At 58.4% G+C, this 27171-nt stretch overlaps 1 long non-coding RNA gene across 8 annotated transcripts; it reads right to left on the bottom strand.

Annotated features, from left to right (window-relative positions):
* Window positions 1-14147: 14147 nt before the first annotated feature.
* On the bottom strand, window positions 14148-24356 carry LOC124960518 (uncharacterized). Of its 8 annotated transcripts, none has more exons than XR_007104094.1 (8): window positions 24263-24356; window positions 24008-24074; window positions 23498-23652; window positions 22628-22733; window positions 18530-21414; window positions 17931-18165; window positions 17562-17727; window positions 14148-14751 (listed from the first exon to the last, which is right to left on the bottom strand). It is a non-coding gene; the product is annotated as an uncharacterized LOC124960518 (long non-coding RNA). The 8 variants fall into 8 exon arrangements; XR_007104096.1 differs by having other exon boundaries at window positions 14149-14751; window positions 19285-21414; XR_007104092.1 differs by having other exon boundaries at window positions 14149-14751; window positions 17931-19455; window positions 20405-21414.
* Window positions 24357-27171: the final 2815 nt, after the last annotated feature.

Below are 27171 nucleotides of genomic sequence, written 5' to 3'. Positions count from 1 at the left end.
TTCTGCCCATTTGCCCAGTCAAATGCCCTTCTGTGGCTATCGATCCGTGGACATGGCTCTGTTCAGGGAAGCTGTCCCCGGCCACCTCCCCTGCAGCAGAGTCCCTGGCCGTCCTGGCCATCAGCCCCTGGACGTGCCCTGCGCCTGTGGTGTCTTGACGGCCCAGCTCCACGTCTCTGCCACAGTCTCGGGGTGGCGGGCCAGAGTGGGGCCCTGAGCTGCCAGCCATGCCCGCCACGCCCAGCGCCCAGCGCCCAGCGCGAGCTCACACGCCACTCGGCCTTTTGCGCGTCTGTGGGTGGGAGCAGGCTGAGCGTGGTGCTCCCGGCTTGGGGAAGGAGCCTCGGGAATCCTCACGCGGTGCTTGTGACCAGGAGGGAGGAACTTCTCCGGCCGGTGACCCATCTTGGGTTTTGGCCCCGGTCCTGGACCTCCCTCCCCTGTGCCACATGCTGACCAGGAACTGCCAGGAACATGTCCTCCAGAGTGAGCTCAAGTTCCGGGGACCCCAGAGGCAACCTCTATGCAGTCAGTGGACAGCTGGGGAGGCCCATGGTCCCGGAGCTTACCACCTAGCAGGGAAGAGACGATGTGAGGAGCTGGTCAGGGTAGGCTGTTCTGGTGAGGACCCTTGAGCAGGGCCCCGAGTGACAGCTAGGGATCAGGGGAGGAGGGTGCCAGGCGGAGGCAGCTGCAGCATTAGCAAAGGCCCTGAGGCATGATGTGCCGGCACCTCAGAGAGCGGCAGGGGGCAGGGTGGGAGCTGGTGTGGAGTGGGTACTTGGCTCCCTGGGGGGCTCATCCTGGCACATCCGACTCACCAACACTGGTCCTCAGCAGCCACAGGATGGGTGTCATGGGATAGACGTTAGCTTGGGGACGGGCGTGATGGCCCGAGGCTGGGTGGCCACTTGGCACGCCCTGCACCGTCCCTGGCACTCGCTCCCGTGTGGCGACGGGAGGTCCTCTCCTGCCAGGGCCCGCCTTGCTGCCACACCACCCTCTGTCCAGAGTCCACTCCTCAGCCTGGAGCCTGAGGCCTCCGGAGGGGCTGTCGCCGCCCTTCCCAGCCCGAGCCCACCTTGGCCGCACCCCCGCTCCTGGCGGCTGCTCAGGCTCACGGCCCTGCCCTGGCTGGGGACGGCTGCTCTCTGCTGTGCCCTCAAATGGGGACATGGATAGCAGGAGTTTGACCCGGTGTCCCTTTCTCTTCTTCGGAGGACACCTGCTCTACCGGATCAGGGCAGATAGTGTCCCACCACCCTGTGGCCTCGTTGCACCTCAGGGACCTTCCCACGGCCTTTCTTCCAAGTGAAGTCCCACTGGAGTCCGTGTGAACATGAGCCTTCTTTCCTTTCGGGTAAATTCCCTGGGATTTTGGGTCAGGGGCAAGGATCTGCTGATCGTGCTGCGTGAGGCGGCTGGCACCTGGTCACGGGTTTGCAGAGAATGAGTGAGGCCCGCTCTCAAGAGGTATGCAGTGGTGTCTCCTTGTGGTTTGATTTGTCCCACGGTGGCGGAGGGTGCGGAAGACATTTTCACGTCCTCATTCCCCGCCCTTTGTCTGCTTAGGTGAAATGCGTCTTCGAATGCTTGGCTCATTTGTGCAGTTTGTTTTCTTACTGCTGAGTCTTGAGAGTTCTTCAAATATTTTGGATACGAGCTCTTTACCAGATATGTGGTTTGCAAATATTTTCTCCCAGTGTGGGGCATGTCTTTACATTTTAAACAGAAAGGAAGAACTTTTAGTTCGGATGGAGTCCCATTTATTCAATTCTTCTTTTACAGATTTTTTAATATAAATCTTTCTACGGATTGTGTTTTTGGTGTAAAAAAAAAGAGATCTCAGTATAAACATAATGTTTTAAATATATTTTAAGGGCTCTCTGTTTAACTCCATTGATCAACACACCTAACCCTTTGCAAGTATTAAGTGTATGAACTCTGGGGCTTTATGATACGTCCTGCTGACTTACATGGCTAGTCCCCTTGCCTTATTTTTCTTCTTCAATAAGTCAATCCCCCAAAACCAAAGACCGAATGTTTTCCCTGAGAAGTGGAGAATGATGTATAATGGAGGTAGTGGTGGGGAGTGAGAGAAGAATGGGGGGACTTTAGATTATGTGGAGGGAAATGAGAGGGAGGGGGGTTTGAAAGGTGGTGGAATGAGACAGACTGCGTACATGTATGATCACGCGAATGGCGCGACTCCACATCGTGCACAACCACAGAAACGAATTGATGCACCCCATTTGGGTACAATGAATCAAAATGCAGACTGTAAAAAATTAAAAACTTAATAAAGACTTAGAAAAAAAAGAATGTCTTGTCAGGTGTGTAGATTTTGCTATATCATAAAATTTTAGAACCAGCTTGCTAAATTTCACTAAAACCACTGTTGGAATTTTATTGGCATTTCATTAATTCTCAAGATTAACTTGGGAAAGTACGAACCTTCATGATAGAGTCTATCTGTGAATTGTTATGTCTTCATTTACATAAATCTTCTTCTATATAATTCAATTAAAATTTCCCACACCGCTGTCTGTTTTTTGTTAGGTCTGTTCTCTGCGCCTATTCGCCTATGGTGTTGCTACTACAAGTGACATTTCAAAGCCCTTTGTTTCTTTTTCATTTGTTGCCATGTTACAGGAATAAACAATGTTAAACAGAAATATCGATGGTCAACAATGTTTCTAATTTGAAAGAAATGCTAAAATACTTGAACATTGAGAGTGATCGTTGCTCTTCATTTTGATAGATGCTTTTTTCAGATTAAAAATAACCTTCCCTATTCCTATTTTTCTGAGTTTTTATAGTGAGTGTGCGTTGACTAATGTCAAATGCTTTTTTTGGGTATTTATTGAAATAAAATTATTTTTCTCCTTTAAAAAAAAAATCTCTGCTTAACCCAAGGCTGCAAAGTTTCAGCTCTTCTTTTTCTACCAGAGTTTTAGTGTTTTATGGCTATAGATTTTGCACTGAAGGTGATGATTCCTTTCAGCTCCTTATACATGTGTTTGTGGTTTCCCTCGAGTCGGGCACGTTGTCCCTTCAAATGCTCTCGCCTGGTCCCCCTTTCTGGCTGGGGCTCCACCCACAGGAGCTCTACACCACTTGGTGTCATCCCGGAGGTCACTGAGTGGCTTCGCCTGTTTGGTGCCACTATGACAGAACACCTGAGATTGGGTGATTTATAGTGAACAGAGATTCATTGGCTCCTTGTTCCAGAGGTTGGGAAGTCCAACATCAAGGTGCTCACACCCAGTGAGGGCCCTCTGGCTGCCTAATCGAATGGCGGAAGCAGAAGGGCAAGAGCAGATGTACTCCTTTGGGTCCTTTGTGACAAAATTAGCCCCTTCTCCACCTCCATTAAGCACCACCTCCCAGCATGCTCGCCCCAGAGATGAAGCCACCAACACGTGAATTCTGGGGGACACGTTTCGACTGTACGCACACTCTCCATTCCTTTATTTACATCTGTCTCTGTGGTGGTTTCAACATTGCTGTATTTGAGATCTCTGATCTTTTATTCTGCAGTCTTGAAACTTCTAAACATGAATTTTTCATTTTAGGTGCCGTGTGCTTCATTTTCAGAAGCTCTGTTTGTTTTTTAAAATATACATCCTCCTTTTCTCATGATGTTCATGTTTTCCTTTCACGTTGCAAGTAGATTTTTAATAGCTCTTTTAAAGCCACTGTTTTCTAATAGCATCACCTCTGTCCTGTCTAGGTCTATTTCTTTTGATCAACTCTTCTAATTACGGTTCCAGTTTTGCTACCTGTCGGTGTGTCTAGTGATTTCTGTTCTGATGCTGGGCATTGTTAGTGTTGCATTGCTCTGGGTTTGGATGTTGTCTTCCTTTATAGTGTCATTGAAATTTATTTTGGTAGTAAAGTTACACGTGGATGCTTTTCATCTGTTAGAAGTTGTTTAGGGCGGTTCTTGAGCTGTCTGTCCTGTAGGACCAATTCTTTTCTATGACGAAGGCATGATCCTTCTGGTTTCCACGACTGCTTCAGGGGCTCAAAAGGTCTGCCACTGTGGCCGTCAGAAACTTGCACGTGTCCCAGGCCTGCCTCAAGCAGCTTCTGCACACGTGCGCAGACTGGTCTTCGACACAGATCACAGAGATCTTGCGAATGTTCTGGAGTCCTTTCTCTGCATAGTTCCCTCTTCTTTATACTCTGCCTGACTAATTCCGTCTCAGTCTCCTTATGCTCCTATGTCTCCTCAACTTGGAGAGATTGCTAAACCCCTGCTCCATGCCCCAGTAGGAGCGCCGAGGGGACGGTAGGGCTTACCTCTCTTCTCCTTCTCTAGGGATCATGGTTCTGAGCTACCTGTTGCCTGATGCCTTAAGTGAGTCGTTAAATATGTTTTGTCCGTTTGCAGTTTTTTTTATTTTAAATTCAGGAGAGCTAGTCTTGCACCAGGTCTTCTTTAGGGGAGGTGGGGGGGGGGATGTGCACGTGTCAGCTTCTCAATCCAAGGAATGGGTGTGGCGGCCTCACTGACTCGCTAACTCCCTGAATATGGTGGGAAGCTCTTCCATAGAGCTTCCCAGGTGACCCACTGGTTGATCCTCTGTGATCTCAAGGGGCCCCTGGCCCACATGGGGCCCTGTTGGAAGCACACTCCTATTTGAATTTGAAACGTCCCCCAAATGATGTGTTGAGACCATGATCCCCAACCTGCGGTGTTATTAGCAGGTGGTGCAATTTTAGGAGGTGGGGCCTGGTAGAGGGGGTTAGGCCACTGGGAAAGCACCCTTGAAGGGGTATGGGGACCCGGGTCCCTTCCTCTCCTTTTGTGCTTCCCTGTGGCCGCCAGGTACGTGGCCTTCTCCACCTTGCAGTCCTGCCATGACTGCCATGCTGCCCCAGGCCTGAGACAGCAGGGCCAAGCGATTGGGGACTGAAACCTCTGACACCATGAGCCAAATAACCCTTTTATCCTTTTAAGTTGATTACCTCAGGCATTTTGTCACAGTAACTGAAAGGGGACTGACACTCCTCCAGTACCTACACTTTCTCACCTGGTTCTCCTCCCTTCTCCTTGGATACAGCCTGATGGCCTTTCGTTTCCTTGTTTCCTGGCCTCGATCTCAGCTGCATGTCCTTCCTCATGTCTGCACCTGTGCTGCTCCTGGGGCCTTGGGCTCCAAGTCTGCTCTGCTTCTTGCTGCTCACAGGATGTGTGCTCCTGTTATACGCCTCAGCCTCAGTGTGTTCCTCTGTGCAATGGCATGGGAGCCTTTGCCACCAGACTGCTTGTGAGCTCCTGGTGAGGTGGATCTCCACCAGGCAGTGGGCAGCCTATTCCCAGCATGCTCTCTGTGCAGAAGATCCACACCTGTGGGGCCCCCTTGCAGGTGGTGTGTGCCTGTTCAGGACAGCAGGGAACCGGGGTTGGCTCTGCCTGTGGGGAGCATGTGATCAGAGGAACCAGCAGCAGCTGAAGCAACCTCGCCGGGTTCTTGAGAATGGCTTCCTGGCGGCTTGCACGACCACATTCCTCCCAAGGAAGCAGGTCTGCCGCTCCGAGAGGGCGTGGGGGCTTCCCGGACACCAGGAGGGGCCGGCCAAGGGGTCCCGTTATTCCCTCCCAGGTGCTCACATTGCCCAGCGCCCAGCACCAACAGACGCCCGCTGGCCTGGGCCCTGCTGACGCGGCTCTCGCAAGGGCGCCGGGGGTCTCTGCAGCCCTGGAGTCAGAGCGCCAGTCAAGCCTGCAAGTTCCCACTGTTCCCTGCGCCCTCCACCGTGGGAACGAGTAAGGCCACTTGCTGGCTGCTGAACGTGTCACAGCTGGGGACTCACAGGTCCGGGGCAGCTCCGTGCAGGGCCGGGGTTGTGGCAGACCAACTCCTGTAGTGAGGAATTTCTCTGTCACCTTTGAACACCCTGGGAGATGCCACCTAAGGGTACGGTTTCACTGTGAGGTCATCCAAGGTCCCGAGCTGGCCACCACGGGCAGGGTGAGGGGCAGAGGCCTTGACTCCCAGAAGACGTGGGGCTGCAGCAAGGTCATCAGCAGGCAGCGGGTCCTGGCCGTGTGCAGTGTGCCCTGGGGGCCTCCGCAGGGAACTTCCTGGGGTCTCTCTGGCCTCCTTGAGGATGGAGGCAAAGCAGGGCAGGGTCCGGGTCTCTGACCACCCCTGAGCAGCTGGGGCTCCTGTCACGAGCCTGCTTCTCCACGCTGGACATGGGTCAAGGAATGCGAGGCTGGCGTGGGCCGGGCAGGCCTGCCGGGTGGGCAGGGGGGGCAGCCCCGGTCATTCTCTTGCTAACTTGCCAAGAGTGGCCCGGCCTGAGCGCAGGAGGGCCGTGGTGAACGTGAGGCGCGGTCCCGCTGGGGACTGAGTCACGTGTGACAGGCACGGCCTGTGCTCAGGGCAGCCCTTCTGGAGTCAGCGAAGAGCCCTGGGAGGGCGCAGTGAGCCAGGCAGAGAGGTGGCCGCGGTCCCCGACCCAGATGCCAGATGCGGGTTACCAGCAGGCGATCTCGCCTCTCTGAGCCTCGGGTTCCCCAAAGGCCTAGAAGTGATGCTGAAGGCAGCTTCTCGGGGGCCTCGAGAGGACCGAATGGACGCACGTTGCACAGAACCTGGCAGATGGTGCCTGAGGCTTTGGTAGGTCCAGGCAGGGCTGCCCGCGGCCACACCGGCCTGCACTAAGAGGTCAATGGGGAGACAGGGAAGGCTGCCAGGCATTTTGTCTAAAGCTGCAGCGTTTCAGAGGAATGGATCAGCAGGACCCGACAGCAGGACCCCAGCGTGAGTGGACGGCTCCTGGGGTGGTCAGGAAGGCGGCAGCAGGAAGAAGCTCGGGCTGACCCGGTCTAACCATACCTGGCCTGCTAAGGGCCGGCCTCCCGTGGCCCGCCACCTTTCAGGACGCCAGTACATCCTGCTCGGCCAGGCGAGGGGACACCACCAGGGCACCAGAGCTGCAGCCCGATCCAGCTGCCTGGGGATTGGAGGCAGCTCCCCGGTCTGACCACTGCCCTGAGCCCAGGTGGGGACAACGAGTCTGGAGAGCCCGAGGGTGGGCCCCTGGCACCTCATGGGCACCCGAGTTACAAAATGTCCTGTGAGCTGTCCCCACAGCCAGGGCCTGTTCCTGTGCTTCTAGTGCCCTGGACACACCTGGGCGCAGCCATAGCCCATTCCCCGAGTGCTTTGGTGAAGGTCGCCATCAGCGGGGACAGAGTGGGTATTGTCCAGGGTGCCAACCCGGCCTTCGTGCACGCCGGTCCTGCCTGACCACAGGATTCCTGGTGCCCCGCTCGTTCACACCAGGAGGCGCCCCTCCCGCTGACACTCCCTCCCCTCCTCCCTGAGCCGCCTGCAGGCCGCAGGCTGAAACCTTGGCGCAGCAGACCTCGAACAGACCTCGCCCACCGTTTCCCAAAACCTAATTGCCGGGGCTGTGTCTGCGATGGCACAGGCCCAGCGCCTGGGCCTGCCAAGAACCTCCCGTGTGAATACCTGCACAGGGCACTCCTGTGGGAACCAGAGCCACACGGAGCCTGGCGCTTGTCCCCAGCCTGTCTTGTGACATTAGGCAGATCAAAGCCCCATTGTGAAAACTCATGTTCGCTCTGTTCCTCTGCTGGGAGCCGGTGTCCCGGGACGGCCCTTCCCTGTCAGATGCGGGAGGGAGCCGAGGGCCGGGGTGTGGGCTCCGCTCTGGGCCTGGCACGCCTCCTGGAAGGAGCCCCACCGAGAGCAGAATGGGCCGTCCAGGGTCTGAGGCTGGGCACACCCTGAGAAAGAACGAGCAGGCGCGGGCAGCCCAGCGCCTCCCCAGCGTCCTGAGGAACAAGTTCCCACTTGGCTCCACTAAGTAGCAGCTAAGGGGGAGGGGAGACGTGACCCACGCTGAAATCACGGTGGCCGCCTGGCGGGGACAGGTGGACAGCTGGACGAGGCTGGGCAGGCGCGGCCCTCGGGCCCAGGCAGGCAGGCGAGAAGACCTACGTGACAATGTGAATGTCAGGGAGAAGGAAGGCGTCCAAGTCCACAGATCCCCTCTCCCCGAAGCTTGATCCCTGTGTGTCAAGTGAGGAGTGCAAACTGCTCACCCACCCGAGTGGCATCCCGCAGTCCACAGATCCATGGTGTGGGCTGCAGTGCTGAGAGGGGTAGGAAAGATGGATGGGCAGCCAGGATGGATTGGTGATGTCTGTCCTGGTGCCTGGCTCAGGGCTGTGCGGAGCGTGTGGCGGCCTGCTGCTGGCGGGTGAGTCACATAAGCTAGGGTTCGCTGCCTTAACGAGTAAACCTCCCAATCTCAGCAGCTCGAAAAAACCTGAGGATTTCTCTTCCCCTCAAAGTAAAGGCACAACGTGTCAGGCAATTGAGGGATCCAGGCTCTCTCGTGTCCTGATGCTGCCAGAGGGTCATGTGACGTTCTTCATGCCTTTAGGCCTTTACTGTGACCCCTCAATTCAAATGCTGAGGTCCTGACCCCCAGCCCCTCAGAACGTGCTTGGAGACAGGCCTTTGAAGAGGTGGTTAATTAAAGTGAGGTCTTTGGCCTGGGTCCATCTGACACAGACACACAGGAGGACCCCGGGAGGACACAGGGACAAGGTGCCGTCTCCAGGCCAGGGAGAGAGGCCTCTGTGCCCATCCCTGCAGCACCTGATCCCCAGCTTCCAGCCTCCAGGACGCCGGACGACGGCTGCCTGCTGTGGGGGCCGCTGGCTCAGTGCTGACCCCTCAGGTGCCTGGGCACATCTACAGGGAGGACTCCAGGCCTAGGCCAGGGGGTGCATGCTAGGGACACAGGGGTGGAGCAGGCGGGACCCTGGACACAGATGCTGCCCCACAGATGCTGTTGAGTGCCAGAGCAGTGTGCGTGGCCCGGCTTGGTGACGGGACCTCTCTGGTCTCAGGGCCAGGCCACGGGGACGTCAGAGCCACGTGGAGGATTCCCAGCCCGGGGGGCTGGCAGCAGCTGTGGATCTGCGCAGCTCTGGCAAGCCTGAGCCACGACGCTTCCCGTGCCCGCTCTGTGTCCACCGCCAGGCCGGGTGCCAAGGACTCAAAACCAGAAACCGTGGCGGCAGCATCCCCAGCCCACTCCCACCGGGCCTCGGGCCACACTAGGGGGGCACCCACGTCGCCTTCCAGAGCCAGCGGGGCTGTGCCGCTGCTCCCACGTGGCTGCCTGCTCTGGAGGCTTCCCAGGAGCGCGCGGCTCTGAGGTGGCAGGTCAGTGAGACCGGGCTGGTGGGCAGCACCAGGTAATGCACCCCAGACACCTCACCTGGACCCTCTCCATCCCCAGAGTGGGGGTCTGGTCCCCAGCCATGGCTGGGCTGCAAGGAGCTGTGGGCTCTGGGGCCCCAGTGCAGGGAGAGGGTGCACGTGTCAGGGGTGTGGGTCCCCAGGATGGCCTCTGCTGGCCTGGTGCAGGCTGTGGCCTCTGCTCGTCCCTCACGCCTGGGGTGAACTCGGCTCTGGCCTCCCATGCCCGGCTCCTCATCCTGGGGGAATCGCATGGCAAGTCCCTGCTCTCGGTAGCCATGGCCACTCACCCTCCCTCTGGGTCCCTGCTTCCTCACAGCAGGCCTGTGCTGTCCCCCACGAGGACTCCGAGGAGCGGCTTCTGTTCCTGGAAGCCCTTGTACTCTGGGGAGTGTGGGAGAGCAGGTGGGCCCTCAGGTGGACACCCAGGCCACCCTTCCCTGGCTCCCCACCCTGCAGGGCAGAGACAGTGGGCCAGAGCCATGCTGGACCTGTGACTCACGTCGCCAAGCACCCTGAGCCTGCTCTGCCCAGCATGGGCGGTCACCAGGTGGAGGGGGCTGAGGGGAGTCTTCCCTCCCAAGGGCAGTTTGGCAGGAAGAAGAGGTGGGGAGGCTGAGGCCTGGCGTCAGGTCCTGGGGGTTTGAGAGGTGACCACTAGGGAGCCTCCTTCAAGCCCTGACACCACGAGCGCTGGGGCTGGCCTCTGTCTGCCCACACTCCTCCCTCTGCCTGTGGGGCGTGTCCCTGTCCTGGGCTGGCTCTCGTCCTCCTCGTCAAGGCAGAGAGGATGGGGGATCTGCACACTGTGGCATATTGTTCTGCAAGCTCCCTGGACCCCTCGGCCCTGCCCCAGGACACAGATGGGCTCACTTTAGGGTCAGGCGTGCTATGCCAGAGGAGAGCAGAGCCTTATCTGGAACTGGGGATGATTTTCTGAGATTTCCTGAGAGGATATTTGTTGGGAAGGGAAATCCCCAAAGATGAGAAACTCTCCTGGTAAAATCAGGGAACTTGATACTTAGAGGAAAACCCCTTTCCCACAAGGGGCTTGTATATCCGGACCCTACCTGCACACCTGTGTCTTCCTGGCACTCAACTCACTGTTACCTGCTGGGGATTAGAAAATGTGAAAAGCCAGCTACCTGCATGAAAATCCCAGGAGAACTGGCCTCTTGTGATGTGCACATGGACAAAGTTCCCTTCATGTCCTGGGTCTTCAAGATAGCCTCACCTTCCCAACCAGGCAAAGCTGAAAAGCCATGACTTGGTGGTTCTCAGAGTGGGGTTCCCAGACCAGCAGTGTCCATGTCACCTGGATACTAGGTAGAAGGCAATGTCTCAGCCCTCCCCCCCACCAACTTGCTGAGTCAGAGACTTCAGGAGTCAATGGGGAGGTAACCCCTATTCATGGATTGGAGGTAGCCCATGTTCATGGACCAGGACAGCCCACACTGTATTTGTGTGGAAAGACATAGGTAACCGACTACCTAGAACAATTTTTAAGAAGAAATGCTGGGGGTGGGCTCAGCAATCCGCACTTTAATAAGCCCTCCAGGTGAGCCTGCCGTGAACTAATTTGGGAACCGCTGGAAGAGCAAGGAAGTTCTGAGGTAGGAGGTTGGTTGGGGAGGGAGCCGAGGTCAGAGGGCCCTCTGCTCACTGGATCCCTCCTGGTGTGAGTCCAGCACCCCTTTGATCACAACGGGAAGACTTGATACACGTATCGAGTGGGTAATGCTCAAGCCAGGGGGGTTGGCATTTCCATTTCCTTAGATTGTTGCCGTTTGTTTGCTTTAGGAAGCGTCAGACTCCTCTTCGGTTGTGGGGTGTGACCCGTGGGTGCCCGGTGGTGCCGCGGAGCACTAGAGCTTATGCCTCCCCAGGAGCTCAGTCGGGTTCCCCTTGCCAACCTCCCTCCACTCCCCTTTCTCCCCGCTTCCCGGTCGCTACGCTCTGCTCCCATGGAGTCAACCGACTTTGGTTCCACGTACGAGTGAGGACACGTGGCACTTGTCTTTCCACGCCTGGCTGACTCACTCCGCATAGCATCCCTGCAAATGGTAGCCTTTAACTCTTTCTGAGGATAAATACAGTTCCACGGTGCCACGCACGCTCGCCTGGTGGCAGGCTCACCTCTGGTCTTGGCCCTGGCTTTCTGTCGGTGGCAGTCTGAGGTCCTCAGTGCCCAGGGCCTCAGTGCCCTGCTCCTCTTCCATCTGCTCTTCATTCATCTACTGCATGGGGCTGACGCTCTCCAGGGCTTCTGACGCACCCGGCAGGCCTGACACCCGCACGCTCCCACCGCGTGTGCCAATGACAGCTTTGGGGACAGGAGGGCGTGTGAGGAGGGGGAGACCAGGCCTCTCCAGCATGTAGGATCAGTGTGGGGAGAGCCTGGCTACAGCCACACATTGCTAAGGCACGTTCCTGGGATGGACACGATTGTGCCTCAGTGTTCTGTTGAGAGTCGGTTCCTGGAACCCCCTCCACCGCACAAATACCAAACTCTGGGGGCGCTCGAGTCCCTTATATAAAAGGCTGTGGGTCTGTACGGGACTTACACACACCCTCCGATACCCTTCCCTCATCTCTAGGTGACTTGGGATTCCCAGTGCCATGTCAGTTCTCTGGAAGTGGTTTTCACACTGTGTCTTTAGGCAATAATGACAAGAGAAAAATTCGCTACCTGCTCAGAACAGACACAGTTACTTTACTCGAATAGTTTCAGCCCAAAGTTGGTTAAATCTCTGGACATGCAAGAGGAGGGTCAACTGTATTTTAAGTGCCAGAGGAATCCTGGCCCACACCCAAGCCCACAGCTTGTTAAGAGTTCAAACGGACCTGCTCAGCTGCACGTCCATCCCCCGACAGGTCCTGGCTCATGCTGACATCTGACAACTCAGCCACTGTCTTCCCCTGGGCTGTCCCATCATCCCGTCTTCCTCCCACCGTGACCACCAGCGTGGTCACGTGAGCTTGCAAGACGTTTCAGAGTGTCTCTTGTAGTCAATTGTAGAGTGTTTTTCTTTTTTCCCCCTTAATGGCTTCTTGGTTTCCTGTCTTACTTTGGAAGACTTCCTGTCCTGTGAAGTTGTAGGAGTATATTCCTTTATTAGCCTCCATATATTTATAGTGTAAAAACACCTTAAGTGCATTTGGAAGCCATTTTTACATGTGGTGTGAGGTAAGGATTTACCTTCAGCTTCTTCAGAAGGGATGATCAATTGCCCCCACCATTTTAAATGAAGAATCTGTCCTTGTCCTATTAGGGCTCCTCTACATGTGCTTGCAGAAGTTTCTGGACCCTTCTGTTCCACCTGTCTGTCTGTAGCATGAGTACAGTGTCTTATTGCTGTGTTTCCAGAGTGGCTGCTAACATCCTGGTGCTTAGCTCCCTCCCTGTCTCCCTCTCCAAAGCCATCTTGACAGTTTTGACAGTTTTGACAGATCGAGGCTTTCAGGTGAGCATCAGAGTCACATGGCCCAATTTTTTAAAAAGAAGATTTTGTCTAGTTTTGAAAGAAGTGACACAAACCCAAACTCAAAATCTTGTTGGAATCCAAGGGATAGAATAAATCTATCGATCCTTGTAGATTTGGCAAACTGTGATAATAAAGTCATCTGGAAGAACATTTCTCTTCGTTTATCCACTCGGGACCTGATTTATGTTCTCTTGACGGCATTTCATTATGTTCCTTATAGAGATTCTGGCACATTTAGAACTCTGGGGCCCTTTAAGATCAGAAGGGCCAGATGACAGCCACTTTGCCTGGGATCGCAGGCCTTTGAGAGCTGTCGGGATGAGCGTGTCTGCCCCTCCCTCTGGAGGGGGGTTGTTTTCTGCTCCCAAACACAGGGACTGTGCCCAGGTCTCTACCCCAGCAGGGTCCCTGAGAGGCCCAAGCTGTGGAGGAGGGACTCGGGGCTTCTGCCCCTGCGGCTGGCCCCCCGCACCACGCTGCACTTCACATACCAAGCATCCCTGGAAGCAGGGACCCCAGTCCTGCCAGATGACGGGCAGCAGCAACACCTCTCGTTCCCAGGGCCTGCTGCCTCTGGAATAGTTCTCCCCGCCGGCGGCAGGATCCCCTGGGCAGGAAGCGCCCCAGCGAGCTCTTCTCCGCTCCTGCAGACCCTCAGCCGGGGCCTCAGCCCAGGCCTCCTCCCCACCCGGCCCTAGCTCTCCTGGGCACCCTCACGGGTAGTCACAGGCCGCCTGATGGGTTTCGATCCACGGTGAGCCCCATAAACGACAGCGGTCCCTTCAGTTTGCATGGCCTAGAGGATGGGGTTGCCAGGTGACGTGTGTCTGACTGTGCCTGTGGTGTGTGGTGACCGTGTGAGTGGACAGCTCCGTTCCCAGGGCGTCTAGTCTGATCCAAACGGGAACTTCTTCCTTCCTCCGATTCCTATCCTCGTGCCTACTTCCGGCCCCCTGCCCGCCTGCGAGGGCCCAGGAGGGTGTGGGGTGTGGGTTCTGCACATCCTCCCTCTCGCCCCTGTTGGCCTTGCCCGTCCCCCTCTGGCTGATGCCTTTGATGTCGGGCCGTGGGCTGTCCCTCCATGGGACCCTCCTGACTTGGATCTCTGGCCCTGGCGAGGGGCCCTCCAGCTGAGCTCTTGAGACCCATGCAGGCTGCCCTCCTTCCCACCCTCCTGCCCTCATGAGCAGGTCCTTTCTTGATGACCCACGCGGCGTTACCCTCCCTCCTGTCTGCCTGGCTCACGTTCTTCTGCAGGCCTGAATGCAGGTGCCCAAGGCCAGCCCTGGCCCGGGGCCATCGGGGTATCCCCAGCAGCCCCTCACGAAGCCATCTGCAGGCCAGCGGGTGCTGGTCCTCCCAACACAGGGAGCTCCTATGGACCCTGGAGGGTGCTCTGGAGCCCCTCACCTGGTCTGAGGTGGGGTGAGCACGCCTCTCCGTCCACATTACCAACCACAAACTAACAAGTGTCGTTGTGGAACCTGGGCACTGTTGGTGGGCATGCCACAGGGCACGGCCGTGTCGGGAAACACTTGGCAGGTCTTCAAAAGCTCAGACACAGACCCATAACACAGGGCCCACTCCGTGTGCTCAGGAGAAACAGGGACGCAAACAAATCCTCGTATGTGAACGTTCACCGCAGCGTATTGGCAGAGCCCACAGGTGGATGCAGTCAGATGCCCCGCGACTGATGAACAGACCAATCAAATGTGGTCTCTCCACAGGGTGGAATGTTATTCAGTCACAAAAGGAATGAACTTTGTGCTACTTTGTGAACTTTGTGGTGGTTTTTGAAACATACATGAAACAAGTCAGTCGCAAATGACTACATTTTGTTTCCATTTCTATGAAATGTCCAGATCAGACAGATCTACAGATAGAAAGGTCCGTGGTTGCTAGGGCTGGAGGAGACAGGTAGGCAGGAGGAGACGGCCAGTGGAAGCAGCGTTTCTTTTTGGAGTGATTAAAGTTGTTCTGCAGTGACTGTGGTGGTGGACACACAGCTGAGCAAACCAAGAACACTTGATGAATCGTACGGTGTGCAAATTACCTCCCAATAAAGTTATCATATATTAAAAAAGAGTAGACCATCCACTGCCTGCCTTTCTGAAATGAAGTGACCGAGGCAGAGAGGAGCCCTCGGGAGCAAGCCTGCCCGCTCTGTGGGCAGCCTCATCCCTTGTACTTGGCCTGCTGCCATCATTGCTCAGGGGCTCACCTGCTGGCTGGGGTCCCTTCAGCTCCTCAGTTCCCACAGGCCCAGTCTTCAAAGTCTGGGCAGAATCCTGGTGCTCACTGCTCTTGCAGCTCCCCTATGGCCCCGCCGCCTCCCTGGACCAGCAGGACCTCAGTGGTCAGAGGCTCAGCACCATATCCTCTCCAAAGTTTATTTGCACAAATGAGTTCCTACTTTCTTGCCTCCACCTGTCTATCTGTACTTCCATTCTATCTCACCACCTGCCCCTCCAAACATCTATTCTTCCATCTATCGAACTACCCATCCATCTTTCCATTCATCCATCCATCCCTCATTCCCTCCATCCATTTCTCCATACATCATCACACACCCTTCCAACTCTCCATCCATCCATCCATCCATCCTCCGTCCATCCACCCCCTTCCCCCGATATCTGTTCCATAGACACTTATTGAATACCTACTCTGTCAGGCTCAGGGTTTGGTAAAAAGACAGTTGAGAAAATGGACAATGCCCATGGCTGTGACTGAGGAGAATTTTCTACATTTTCTATTCTGGATCCTGAAGCTGTTGGTTCAACATCCCCTTTCTGCTCTTGGTGGCATCTCAAGGTAGCCCATGCGACCCAGACTGTGTTACCCTTCTGTTTTAGTCAGCTTTTGTGTGACCATGCAAAAGAGGTCAACTTAGAGGAGGAAAAGTGTACTTTGGACTCAGTTTCAGAGGTAGATGGTCAACTCCATTGCTCTGGCCTGAGGTGAAGCAGAGCATCATGGGGGAAGGGCGGAGGGGAGGGGGCTGCTCAGGTCATGGCAGCAGGGAAGCAGCGAGGGTGGAATGGGCCACAGGGAAGATGCAGCCTTTCAGAGCGTGTCCCCAGTGACCCGCCAGTCAGTCCTTCTGAGCCTGGGTGGACTGATAGGTTACTGCCCTCATAATCCAGGCTTTTCACCTGAGTATTCCTGCCTAACGGGGGCTTGTGGGGCATCTCATGTGGGGACATGACCTTCACCCCTGTCCAGTGCACAACCCCACACAAATCAACAGGAAGGAGAGAAAAGCATGGGTGCTAACGGAGGGGTGGCCTGAGGAAGGCTCAGCCCAAGGTGGCCGGTCCCTGGAGGGCAGGGGAGAGGCAAGGGGCCGGATTGCCACGGGGACAGCTTTTCAGGCTGTGAGACTGGCAGCGAGGTCATCTGCACCCAGCCCCAGGCCAGCCTCGTGTTCCAGTGAGCCTGCGGGTCGCCCAGGCCTTGGACAGAGCCGCCCTCCACCAAAGGTCAACAGGGCTCTGCCGCTTACTGCCCCGAGTCCAGGGCAGCGGAGGACGGCCTTAGACACTACTGGCTCATCTGCACAGCGGGCGCGTTCTCCTGTCTCCGGAGAGAGGGTCTTGTGCCCGTCCCCCGGGCAAGGGCACTTCCTCCCTCGTCTCTGCACCAGACTGGAGCACTGGGTCCGGAAGGGGCCACAGAGGCCAGGCCCCTGCCCCTGGGGCCAAGAAAGTGCTTAGCAGTTGGCCAAGTCAAGGAAGGAAGAGGAGGAGAAGGGAGGCTGCCCAGGCCCGACCCCAGCCTCAGGGTTGCCAGCAAGAGCTCTGGTGAGGCCAGGTGGTGGCTCGAGAGGAGAGGTGGTGTGGAGGGAGCAGAGGGGAGACGGGGTGTCGGGAGGAGCGGAGCTGGCTAGCGCTCAGGAGGCCAAATCAGGAAGACTGCAGGCGGAAGGAGGCGTGGAGGCCTTTCCAGGTCAGATGGGAAACCAGATTAGATGCTGAAGCGATAGAAAAGGATCCCAGCCACCACAGGCGCTGCTGGGGAAATGTGGAAGGCCACTGAGGGTAGGGGCAGGAGCCAGCAGGACCGGCAGCCAGCAGCATGAAACCAGGGAGCCTGGGGGCACGGCTGGGGGCCAGCTGGGTACCTCTGCCCCGGACCTGTGGGGCTCACTCACAGGCTGCCAGGGCCCCAGGACCTGTCCTCCGGGGGGTCCACCACTGTGGGCCCAGCCACCCTGTCCTGAGCTCTCTCTGGCCAGCCTTAGCCACGTACTGGGCTGGGGTAGAGCACAGGAACCAAGCTCTTCCGAGTGCAAAGAGCAGCTCAGCTGTTTCTTGGAGAAGGGTCCAGGGAATACCCACCCCCTAAGACCCTCTAGGAGGATTTTGAGGTCACACACGCTTGCTCTGTCCCCTGGGGTGGCATAGTAAACGCCCTGACAAAGACCACTGTGTCCTGTGAACCCCAAACTTAGATCCCAGTAGCAGCTGGCGACCTGGAATTGGCTTTGGGAAATGGTGACGGAGGCCGACTGACCGTCCCCGCGCTGAGGGATCTGGGGGCGGGGCCGCCTTCCCTGGGCCCCTCAACCCCGAGCAGATTGTGATGGCGAGTGGGTGCAGCGCTGCAGGCGGCTCTGGCTGGCGTGGGCTCGTGTTCCCTTCTCCCTTGGGTCTGGGGCCTCCCAGGGCAGGGGCACCCCAGAATCCTCAGGCTGCATGTGCAGGTGGGCTTCTCTTCCCTCTGGTCATGGGAAGGAAGACAGTGGGCTTCCCAGAGTGGTGGGCTCCACTGCCTGGCCTTGTCCTCAGGTCCTACACAGACAGCAGAGGGGTCTTACCTCTGCTGCTGGCCCTGGGACAGCTGTGGGCAGGGGTGCCTAGGGAGGGAGCAGAGGAGGTTAAGCGGTAGAGGCCCCTCGGTCCTGGCAATTGTGTGCAGAAGAGGCTGGAAGGAGGCCAGGACAGAATGACCTTCCATACTTCAGCTTCAGAGCCGGGAACAGCCTGGGGACAGAGCAGAGCAGAGTGGCCACACCAGCCAGGAACCACAGTGACCTGGGGAGGGCCCAGGCATTAGGGCCAGGGCAGGGAGGTTCGGGAGGCCAGAGAGGGAGGGAAGGGTGCAAGAGGGCTGGAGCAGGGCTGGGGAGCCGCTTGGGAGGAGCTCAGAAATGCCTTGGAGCCCTGGCGCGGCTCCTGGGACGGACCTGGATTCCTCTGTGTGGCAGACTGGAGCTGGTGAGGGGTGGCCCAGCGCCCTTGTCTAAAGTGCGCGGCCAGGCGTCCTGGGGGTGTCTAGGCGGGAGCAGGCCTGCCCTGGCTGCACAGCCTTCGCTCATTCGTTCCGCAGCTGGGAGGCGGGTCTGGGTTCGAAGGCTAGCTCTCGCGCTTCACTCTGTGACTCGGGCCAGTTGCTCAGCCTCTCGGAACCAGGGTTCTTATCTATAAAATGTGGGCATTTTTCTCTCTTTTCCGGGTGGAAAGATAGTCCAATACAGCTCAGAAAGCTCTAGGAAGAAATGGAATCTCAGGCCAGAGAGGGTCTCCACTCCAGAGGCAGAGTAGAGGACTGGGTGTGAGTAGGGTCCCCTGCCAGGCCCACCCAGCCCCGGCCCTGGGGGTTTGGCCTGCCCTCCGCCCCTAAGGGACCCGTGGCCCCTCCACACACAGTGGGGTGGGTGAGTGGGAGGAGGGTCCTGGGGAGGAGCCCTGGCCTGCTCTGTGACAGGTGACGGTGGACACCTGGTGGGCAGTGTGCAATGGGACACATAGGACTCGGGGGGCCTGGGGACTGGGAGCCCCTGACCCTGGACAGGCCAGGTCCCACTCCTCGGGCCTGCACTGGCGGCTGCTGGCGTGGGAACACGGCCGCTCGGCTCCATTTGCTGCCGAGATGACCCGGTCCAGGGCCTGCGGGCCGCCTCCCAGGGGAGCCGTGGGCCACTGGTCAGCAGGGCAGGCAGCCCCGCAGGGTGTGCTGGGAACCAGGCCGGCTCCAGCTTCCTCCTCTCCTCCCGGCCTGTCCCAGGCCTCTGAGTTAGCACGGGGCAGAGGAGCCTGGAGAGGGGACACAAGCTCTCTGCGTCCCCTCTCCTCGCACCCCAGGCTGGGGGCCTCCTGCTGCCCGGGCCCAGCTCTGGGGCACGCCTGCCACTGCTGAAGAACACTCCAGACCTGGGCCCTCCCAGGTTCCTGCCCCGTACAAATGCCAGTCCCCTGACCCAGGCCGGCGTCCAACACACGCTCAGGATCAGTGATGGGAACGTGACACCTGGGGACAGAGGGCTTGGCCAGGCTCACATCCGAGAGGACACCTGGCCAGGGAGATTAGGAACCTGCACAAACCCAGCATCCTCTTGGCTGGCTTCCCTCCACCCAGGTTGTGAGGCTCAGTCTCTGGGGCCAGAATCTCCAGGGCTGGAGCTGGAAGGGTCTTGGAGATGGGCAGTGGGGCCTAGAGGGGCCTGGGGCCTGAGCAGCAGGGACCTCGCCAGCTCCTGTCTCCCTGGCTGCACAGCAGCCCCTCCCCAGCCCTGAGTTCCCTCTGAGCCCATCGCCCACCTGCAGTACAGCCCAGAGGTGGGCAGCACTGCCTCCCTGGATACCCAGCAGGCCCGGGTCAGAGCTGGGCTCTCCTTTGGCTTCTTCTGGGACTTAGTGCAGTGGGTGCTGAAGAAAGAGTGGCCTCCCACCTTGGCCAGGGCTCTGCTCGGTCCCTGCTATGTCGTCCACCTGCCACGGGGTTGGCTCCATGAGGTGGCCTGCTGGTCACCAGGCAGCCCCACAGAGTCAGCTTGGGCTGGGAGCTGGGTGTTTGCGTCTCTGTAACCCAGGAAACAGCCGCCCACCCACTCGCTGCCCGCCCACCCAGCCTCTGTCCTTCATACACACGGCCACGGGGCAGACTTCCACCTGTCCCCGGGTTCGGGTTCCATCCGCCCATTGACTCACATGTCCACATGACTCACTGGCGGCTCCCTTCAAAGGCCCATCCCTCCGCCCATCCGTGCAGCCCTCCCTACCTCGGTGACCCATCTGCTGGCCTCCCCGCCCCACACACTCATGGGCCCACAGCCGCTTCTTCACTGTCCATGGGGCCACTGTTGCTCCGTGCACTGCTCTGTCCACCCACTGGCCACCTTCTGTCTTTCTGCCCTTCCAGTTTCTTCCCGAGTCAGAACATCTGGGTTGCTATGGGGATTATGTGGCTCCTGGCAACCTTGTGGGCTGTCATCGTGGTACCCTGGCAGGTGGGACTGTGCCCTGGCTCCTTCCCACCCTGTCCGGCCCTGAGCCCTGGCTGTGCCGATGGCCACTTGTCCATCCATGCAGTTGACTGGTGCCAACAGCAGGGAGGCCCCAGGACCTTTGGGTGCTTGACACTCAGGTGCCATCCTGGCTCAGCCTCCTGCTGCCTGCAGGGGTGCCCGGCCCCACCCACGGCTGCAACCCGAGCCTATGACCCAGAGGCCCGCCCGCCCCCCGGGATGTCGAGTTTCCCGGCCCCTCTGTGGGCGCTCCCACCACGCCCCGCTGCTGGGCACGGAATGTGTGTGCTTGCAGCGCAACAGAAGGCAGAGCGGGAGGCCTCTGAGCTCATCCCTCCCCACCCGCCAGGCCGCCAGTCCCTTCCCCATTACGTGGCGACCTGGTGGCCGGTGGTGGCAAGTAGGCAGCTTACGTAATGGCTGTTTGGTGCTTGGCAGCTCCTGGGTGCTTCAGGAGACAGAGGCTACCTTCCAGATGTCACTTGCACCCTGCTGTTGTCCTGGGGGTGACACCCAGTGGGCCCTGGGAGCCCCAGAAGGCCTAGGAGGCCAAGGACATGGGCGCTGGCCTGCTACCTGTCCCCTGCCCAGGTGCCCCTGCTCTCGGGAGCCCCTTGGAGGGTCATGTGTATCAGACGCAGCGATGACAGGGAACACTCTCCTAAGGGCTCACACCCCTCCAGGGTTCCCCTTCACAGATGGGGAGACGGAGCCCGAGAGGAGAGGGGCCTGTGTCCAGTCACGGAGGAGGGCTGCCCTGGCTCCCTGGCCAGGCCCCAGGGTTGAGGCCACTGCTCAGTCCAGGGTGCTGGCCCATCTTCCCAGCTCCCTTGGGAGCCCCAGGCTGGGGCCCCCATGTTGGGCGGTGGGCAGCCAGGCTGAGGGCACCTCACCTTCCCTCTTCCAGCTCTGCTGAGGGCTCCTGGGTGTCCAGCCCAGGCCAGCTTGAGGCCGTGCCCGGGAGGCCCTCCCAGCTCCGAGCACCAAAGGCCCAGCTCCACGGACCTCAGGCCCCTGTGCCACAGCCAGGTGATGGCCCTGAACTTGAGTCGTCCGAGAGTAAAGGAGAGGACGACTGGGGGCTCCCCTCGGCCCCATACACAGGAAGGGCTCCACACAGAGTCCTGGTGACCCGCCGTGAGCAGACTCCCAGGGCAGCAGCCACGATTCCTCCGTGACTCCTCGTGGTGAGGGTCCTGAACCCAGGGATCCGCTGTGGGCATGGGCAGGCGACAGGTGGGCAACGGAAGGAACCAGTGGACGGTGGCTGGTGTGAAGGAGGAGGAGAGGAAGGCGGAGGGAGGGGAGGGAGCAGGAGTTCTGGCGGGGCCCTGTCCCCCCGCGGTGGCGCAGGAGTCTCGTGGCCGTGGCCGTGGCACCCACCCAGAGCGCCACCGTGAAGACCTGCCGATCACAGAAGGTCCTGCAGAGCAGGGAGGGCCTCAGTGAGTGACACCTGGGTGTCCTCCCTCCCCCACAACCTGGCCCCGGGCTGTGGTGCTCCCCACACCCCGCCTCCCCTCCCCTTAAAATCCCCTGGCCCAGCGCCTGGCCCAGGTATGTCCTGCTTATGTAATTGGCCAGCAGCGTGTGGCTCCTGGCTGCTGTTGACTCTTTGGCTGGGGGAGAGTCCCGTTCAGAAGAACTGGCTATTGTTCCTCAGCCTTCCCATGGGAAAGTGGCCTCGGGGAGGGGCCAGTGTGCCAGCAGGAGGGGGAGGCGGGAGGGAGGGGAGTGGCCCTCCCACAGCCCAGGGCTTCCTCTAGGGCTTACTATGCTTTATCTCTTCAAAAACAAAAGCCTCAAAGAGCTTTGTGCATGACTTGGTTTTTGATATACCTGGAAATCGGTTAGGAGAAGGTGGGCTGTAAGCTCCTCCACCTCCACCTGCCTGGATGTGACCTCTCACCTCACTTCCTGAGGTGTTTTGTTGCCCTTTGATTCATGTACGCTTATGTCCTTTCCCATGTCCACCCACCCACCATCCACCCATCCACCCATCCACCCTTTGTCTATCCATCTACAATCTATCATTCATCCATCCATCCACCCATCCACCCATTATCTATCCATCTACAACCTATCATTCATCCATCCAGCCACCCATCCACCCATCCACCCACCCTCTATCCATCACCACCTGTCATCTATCATCCATCGACCAACCAGCCACCCACCATCCACCCATCCACCCATTATCTATCCATTTACAACCTATCATTCAACTGTCCATCCACCCATCCATCCACCCATCCACCCATTGTCTATCCATCTATGACCTATCATTCATCCATCCATCCACCCACCCACCCATCCATCCATCCATCCATCTACCAACAACCCATCCCCCATCCCCCCATCCCCCCACAATCCATCCATCCAGCCACCCACCCTCTGTCCATTACCACCTGTCATCCATCCACCACCCACCCACCCACCCACCCATCCTCCCCTCCATCTCCACCCATCGTCTGTCCATCTGCCATCTATCATCCATCATCTGTCTAACCATCCCCCACCCCCATCCCCCATCACCTCTCCACCCACTCATCCACCCGCTCCTTCTGAGTCCTCCTCTGTGAAATGGCACGACAGTGGTGCCTGTCTCATCATCGCGGGCACAATGGGCACCTCACCAGGCTTCCATGGGGCTGGCCAGGTGCTGCTTTGGGTGGGGGGTGCCGAGACGAGTCAGAAGTGGCCTTTGCTTTCAGGGCTGCCAATGACTGGGCGGGGCCTATCCTGGAGAGGAGGTGCAGAGTGAAGTGGGGAGGCCAAGGAGGCAGGCTCCTGGTGGCCGGGCTTTGGGATCTGGCTCGGGGTTGTGGATGCTCTCTGGTTGCTGAGCAAAGACCATGAGCCTGGGTGACAGGGACTCCCCTACGCTCACAATTTTTCTCCTAACACTAGAACTGCAGACCCAGAGTCACTGATTAGGCCGCAGGTCCACTGGATGCCACCAGTCCCCTGTCACTCAGGAGTGCTGCCTGCCGCCTGCCCTCCCCCTCCTCCGTCTGTGGCAGAGACTGTCAGTCAGTTGCTGGTCTCTTCGCCTGGGCCTGACACGAAGCTGTCCAGCACGAGTGGTCACTAGCCACCATTCTAGTCAGGCTGTTTCAGTCGAAGTCAGCTAAAGAGAAAGCACATTCGTAAAGCAGCGACTGAGCTGCAGTGTCCACTTCAAATGCTCTCTGGCTACACGTGGCCGGAGGGTGCTGGAGTGGACGCAGTGGGTACAAGCTCTGTGGCACCTTGCCAGCCTCCATAGGGAAGGGGTGGACAGGGCACTGTGGGCTGGGCTGCCAGACCCCGGGCCTTGTGCCCGGTCAGACCTCCCTGCAGAACGGCTGTCTGTCTGTCTGTTCCGACCCAAGTCTAAGGTGGTATTAAAGGGCAAAGTCCTCGCGGGCTGACCCTGCTCAGCTTCCTTCCTTTTTGTCTCTGAAGAAGGAGAGGGGACAGCCAGGCTGGACGCCTCGGGGGGCCGATGTGGCGCCCCGGCTCACCTTGGCCCTGCCGCCTCCCGGGCTGGACGCTGAGTTCTGGAGTCTATTTTCAGCGCTGCGGGGTGAACGTCATTGCCGCCGGAGGCTGACATTTCATACTCTGGGAACCTTGACCTGCTGCGCTTCCGGTTGTGAGCCGAGCCGCGGTGTTCATGCTCCAGAAGGAAAGAACAATGGTCATTAATAATCGGCATCTTCTGGAAAATCGGAAACGGAGCCTCGTGATCCAAAGCTGCCCTTAACCCCACCTGTGCCGCCACGGCTGCCAGAGGGTTCTGCCCGGGGCTGCTCCACGCGGAAGCGGGAGGTGGCCGTGGGCAGGGAGAGGGCGGAAATGGACCCCTCGGTCCCAGGACCAGGAAACAGGGGACACCGAGGTGGAGTGACCAACCTTAGTGCAGAAAGTGGCCCCAGCTGCTGGAGACCTGCGGCGCCCCCAGAGACGCCCCCCAGGGCTGGGTGGAGTCCGATGGGCAGGAGGGTGCCTGGCCCCAGGGCTGGGGGTCTCACCTGGGCGGAGGTTCCTGGTTCCGCCAAGGGTCTGAGTCTGAGCGTGGGCTGCGTCCCGCGCTGGGTGCTGGGGTGGAGAGGAAGAGGACCAGTTCCGTGGCCGGGGAGGGGTCAGGGAAGGGGCTGGGGCTGGCTCAGGAGGTGGGGCGAGGCTGCAGGTTCTCTCAGCACGGGTGACCCCCACCTCCTCCCCTTTGGAGGGGGACCACGGCTGGCCTGGCTTTCAGGGATGGGGTGGGGTTGGAGCCAAGTCACCTCTGGCAAGGGAAGCAGAGGTCAGGGACTATTCCTCCCTCCCAGCTGGGCGACCTGGCAGGAGCTGTGGAGCTGACAGCCCAAGGCAAACACTGCACAGGGAAGTTCCCACGCTCAGGCTGGAGGCTGGCTGCGAGGAGGGCGGGGCCTCAGTGCCCACAGGTGAGCCTGGGTCCCGCCCCCTGGTCCACCCACCGAGCATGGACTCTGCCGTGCACTTGGCAAACATGGTCCTTGCGAAGATCCCACTACATTCCTGTTAGGTCTTCATTCCACAGAATAGGAGCCTGAAACCCAGACAGGTTAAGTGACTTGCCTGGGGTCACACAGCTGGTAGGAGGAACGGGACTGGGACTTGGAGTCCGAGCTCTCTAGTCCTCTGCGTTCCCGTGGTGAGTCTACCATACTCAGGCGGGCCCCGGGTGCTGGCGCGCAGGCACCATCAGCTGGCTGCTGGAGTCTCCGCCCATATTACAGCAAGAGTCCACCATTAGCGGAGGCCCATGGATCCCTGAAGCAGCCTCTGGAATGTGCCAGAAGGCACGCGCCACCTTGGGGCGGAGGAGCCAGGCGAGCATGCTTCCTCAAGTCCTGGACATTCGGGGCTATTTTGCTTGATCTCTGGCCTGGGATGATGTGGGATGGGGGGCTTCCTGTGTCACTTGAAGTCGGGGTGACCAAGAGCAAGCTCCTTGTCACCCACGAGCATCCCTCTAAAAGAAGGAGATGAAGGAGAGCCAGCTCTAAGCCACTGCCCCGTGCCTCCCGCTCTCCTGTGGGCACTCGGAAGTGCGCAGGGGCTGGGAGCTCGAGACATCCGATCGTCCCTTCCCTTCAAGCGACACTGATTGAGCACCGACTGTGTGCAGTCTCAGGATCCTCAGGGCATGGCAAGAACCTCCAGGGCTGGTCCCAGGAACTGGCCCCTTGGCCATCAGCTGCTACTGCTGCCCTGGGAGACAGAGTTCCTGGGGTCCTGGAGCCTTGAGGGCATCGGGTCTTTCAGCCCTGGAAAGCCCTAGAAATGCCTGCATGGCTGCCTCGTGGGAATCCCGCCATGGTCAGTAGCCCTGGGGTGACAGGGGCCAGGCTGGTGTGGCCACCTCCAGGCCTCCTAGGTGCCCACTTCCCTTGCCCTGTCTCCGCTGGCTGGTGACAAGGTTAGGGGAGCCAGGGTGGCAAGCTCAGGTTGCAGTGTGGACCAGGAGTTGCCCCAGCACCCTGGGGAGGCTCAGAGCCAAGGACAAGGGGATGAGGCCTGGCCAAGGTGGGCCTCACATTGGTCCTGGCTGCGTGGCTCCCACCAAGCCCTCCCTGCTGGGGTCCCTCACTGTGAACCCAGTGTGGCCTCTATGGCCCCTTCTACCTCACAGATTCTGGATGTCAAAGTAACAGGCATTGAAGAAGATCTGTCCTCTCAGGGCAGATCTCTGACTGTCCTCCCGGATCAGTCTCTCCCCACTCTCAATTTCCCCTTCCCTGCTCCTTCCTGGGGAAGCTGGAGTCAGGCCTACAGTCGGGGCATGACTCTCGTGCCCTGAGCATGGGACAGCACAGCCACCATTGCCCATTTGCACCTGCCCATCCTTCGATCTGCTTCTAGTCAAAGTTCACCATTGATCCATTCGTATCCATCCCTCCATCTATCATGTAATCCACCAGCCATCCACACGCAAGAGTCTCCATCATAGTCCACCAAATTCACCCACCCACCAATTCACACATCCATCCTCTCACCCATCCACCCATCTACCCATCCACCCACCCATCCATCCACCACCTATTCATCCATCCACTCATCCATCCATCTACCCATTCACCCACCCATCCATCCACCCATCCACCTACCAGTCCATTCACCCACCCACCCAACCACCCACCAATTCACACATTCATCCTCCCATCCATCCATGCATCCATCCATCCATCCACCACCTATCCATCCATTCACCCACCCACCAATTCACACATCCATCCTCCCATCCATCCACCCATCTACCCATCCACCCACCCATCCATCCACCCATCCACCTACCCATCCACCTACCAATCCATCTACCCATCCACCCACCCATCCATCCACCCATCCACCTACCCATCCACCTACCAATCCATCCACCCATTCATCCACCCATCCATTCAACCATCCACCCACCCATCCATCCATTCATTCAGATGCCTACCCACCCATGCACCCACCCATCCACCTGTCTACCCACCCACCCATTCACCCATCCACCAACCCATCTGCTATTCCCCCTCCTCCCATGCCTGCAGCCTCAGTTCCTTCACTCCACCTGGTCCCTCTGTCCCCCCACCACCAGTATCCTCCCCTGATGTTCACCCATCCACGGCACCTCCCCGCCCCCGAGCAGCCCATCTGCCATGCCATCATATCCATGCTGCCTCCAACTCCTGGATCCAGGCCTGAGAGTCACAGACAGGCACAACATAAGGCTGGGATTAAGTCTGGGTGAAGTGACAGACACCAAGTAGGTTGGCACAGATCCTTTCCATCACTTGCTTTGCAACTGCCCAGCCGGAGAACCGGCGCTTCCCTTCTGGGATCAAAACAGTACATGGATGGGGAAGCACAGGCTTCACAGCCTCCCTGGCCTTGGGAGGTGCATCTGCCATTATCAGCTCCAACCTGGCTGATCTCTCTGTGTCCCCTCAGGTGTAGACAGTGACACAGGTGCCTCTGTGCTGACCACTGTGTGATGAGGCACCCAGGATAAGTAGCCTGTGTGGTCAAGGAGTTGGTGCAGAGGCTGTGCTGGCTGTGCCCATGCCAGGCGAGAGCTCTATGCTTCCCGGGATTACCAAATGCAGAAGTGACGGAACACCATACCGCCAAGTGTGTATTGACCCCAAATGTGCATCCACCCCAAGTGTGCATCGACCCCAAG

The sequence above is a fragment of the Sciurus carolinensis genome, chromosome 11 (genome assembly GCF_902686445.1).
Source record: "Sciurus carolinensis chromosome 11, mSciCar1.2, whole genome shotgun sequence".
Classification (NCBI taxonomy): Eukaryota; Metazoa; Chordata; class Mammalia; order Rodentia; family Sciuridae; genus Sciurus; species Sciurus carolinensis.
Note: the sequence above shows the minus strand (reverse complement) of the source record. Positions and strands in the feature narration are given on the sequence as shown.